Here is a 3,001-nt window from a genome sequence, read left to right on the forward strand (position 1 = left end):
TGAAGGCGTGGTGGAGTGTTACACACCACCCCCGGCTCTACCAGGGGCTTGAGGTGGTCTCCCACAGCTCTGCTTATGTCATGTTCTGTGGCCTTGCTGTTCCATTTCTTGACTGCCCCTGCAACACAGAAAGAAACACATTTAGTCAGATTATATAAAACACTCAAAGTAATGGATATGGAGCATCTATAGCCTCAGTTACACCTGGCACCTAAATGTGACTTCTGTTGTCTGATCACTCCAAGCTGCATTCGGTTCAGATCTACCAGGATGGGCCTTTGACAGTCTGGACGCAGTCAGGCCATTGAATATAAATAAGCAATGTAAAGAGATGGGGTGAATGAGTGGGGAAAAGTACATTTGATACAAATTACCTTCATAATATCAAAGAACAAATGTGAATAGAAGCTGTTTTTCAGTCTTTCAGTTCCAGCTTTGATGCACCTGTACTGACCTCGCCTTCTGGATGATAGCAGGTGAACAGGCAGGGGCTCGGGTAATAACAAAGAACAAATGTGTATGCCTGAGAGGGAATTCACTTTCATACAGCCAAAAGGGGTGAGAAATTACACCAATATCAGTGGACAATTTGCACTAATGTAAATAAACATGGATGATGGAACATATTCCCTTTTGCTGACGTGATGAACCACTAAGGGGACATAAATATTTACCATCTAAACCATGTGTGACCTCTGACCTCTCTGGCTGTAGAAGTGTTCTTCCTAACCAGTCCCTCAACAGCTCTCTGACTGAGCTCCACCCTCACTGGGTCTTCAGAGGAGAGGAAGGCTGAGGAGGGATGGAAGGATGAATGGATCAGTCAGTCAATAAAGTGTAGAGCTGCTGTCTATGCTGTCTGACAAAATCAAAATTTTTGTTGGGTTTAGGGTTACAGGGTTAAGGTAGGGGTTAAGGTTAGGGTAGGGATGTCCCAAGGATCCCAGGTAGCATTGACCATTGTGCCTTCTTCTGTCTCTTTTACATAGCAGGTGATGGGTTCTGACTTCTGAACTTGAAAATATGAAATATCCTTATTATGGGAAATTGAATGAAACAATAATGTATGTTGATGCTAATATGATGTACAATATTCCATGATGTTTCTATATGATAACAATAGAGTAATATATTTAATATGATGTACAATATTCCATGATGTTTCTATATGATAACAATAGCATAATATATTTAATTTAAAGTTTCACTAATACATTTTTATTAACTTAATTATTATGATTCAACGTCAGTTCACCGTCTCACCTCATACTGTATTGGAGCAGCAGCAGCTGACTTGATCGTTGATGCTAATCAGCATGTTTTGAATCTGAGAGTAAATAGAGCCGACTACAACTCTAAACATGAAGGGTTCAACTGGAGTTGTTCTCAGATCCCCTAAGAACCGTAGGGTTCTTGGTCAATGAAAAACAGCCCCAAAAGGTTCTTCAAAGAACTTGTTAGAAGGTGGGTTCATCGAGGAACCTCCGTTGTTGCTGGACTTCTTCCGGGAACTTCGCAATTACAACTGAAAGCGATGGTGGCGAGTTTGGATGCGACAACAGTTAAAAAGGTTAAGTTGGGTTGATGTTTGGCTCTGAATATGTCTCGAAATAATTTATATAATAATATAACATACTAATAATGAATAACGAAGACAATGATGGTTTTCTGTGAATATCTTCCATAACGTTACTATAGTTAATTACCGTAAATATTAGAAAGCCGGGTTTGACCGTCGGCGTTGTATGAGCTACAGTACAGTACCGTTATCTAGCTAGCTAACGTTATGTCCTAACTAGGCACAACTAGATTTGGATTATTTCCCCCAACTATATTATTTCCCATATATTGTATATCGTTTCCATAAAGCCAACATGTCTTTACACTCATTAACGTAAGTTTCCAATCTAGAGCAGTTCTCACTTTTGTGATAATGAACTAGCTAACGTTAACTAACTAACTAACTAACTAACTAAGGACGGTGACCTGTCCAGACGAGATGTTACAACGAACTGAATCGTCAATGGAGGTCTTCCTCTTTATATAGCCTGCTGTAGCATGCAATACTATTAACTCACAAGGGGGCATAACGTTACATGGACAATACTATCCCATTTTGGAAACGTTACATGGACAATACTATCCCATTTTGGAAATGTTACATGGACAATACTATCCCATTTTGGTATCTTTACATGTACAATACTATCCCATTTTGGAAACGTCACATGGACAATACTATCCCATTTTGGAAACGTTACATGTACGCCCCCTTGTGGAGGGAAATTAATATCTTAGATGGTAACTGTAGATCGGATTCAATGCATATTGGTATTAATACAGTGTCTAGACTACCTCTTTTGTATAAATGCCCTTCATAATCCAATAACAGTATTGCCACGCAGCAAAATGTTGCGTATAATCTTTCAAGTCAGCCTGATAAAATATTGAACAATTTGTGAACAAAGATATCTTGAAATGTGATATTAGGCCTGTATGGCAGTACTGTTACTGTCTGGCAGTACTGTATTGGCTAGTGCTTTCTCCAATATGTTCTTCTATTTTACATTACATTGTATGTTGATGCCATTTATCTTTCAATATTTATCTTATATAAATATATATGTTTTAATGCTTGTAAGAATATTATTTGACACATTTTCTCTTCCTTTGAAACTCTTATAGGACAGAACATGGACACAATGCAATTGGGATCAAGAAGAAGGTACAGATCTGTTGTATGACAGCTGCATTTTAAGTGTACATTTAACCTACATAGCAGTCAATACAAACTGACATCTATTAGCATACAAATGTGTGCAAATGATCTTTTCAGATCTTCTCAGAAATGAATCAAGTCCATGGAATGGATATAGACAAAAAGATAATTGAAGGACTATCAGAGGTCGAGAGGCGAGGCAGGGGTGAGGACATCATCCTGCTATGTTGACAGTCCCTGAAGGACAATACAGAAGAGGGATTTGCTCTTATTCCTTCCCTT

This window comes from Salvelinus namaycush, unplaced genomic scaffold (assembly GCF_016432855.1).
Source record: "Salvelinus namaycush isolate Seneca unplaced genomic scaffold, SaNama_1.0 Scaffold184, whole genome shotgun sequence".
Taxonomy (NCBI): domain Eukaryota; kingdom Metazoa; phylum Chordata; class Actinopteri; order Salmoniformes; family Salmonidae; genus Salvelinus; species Salvelinus namaycush.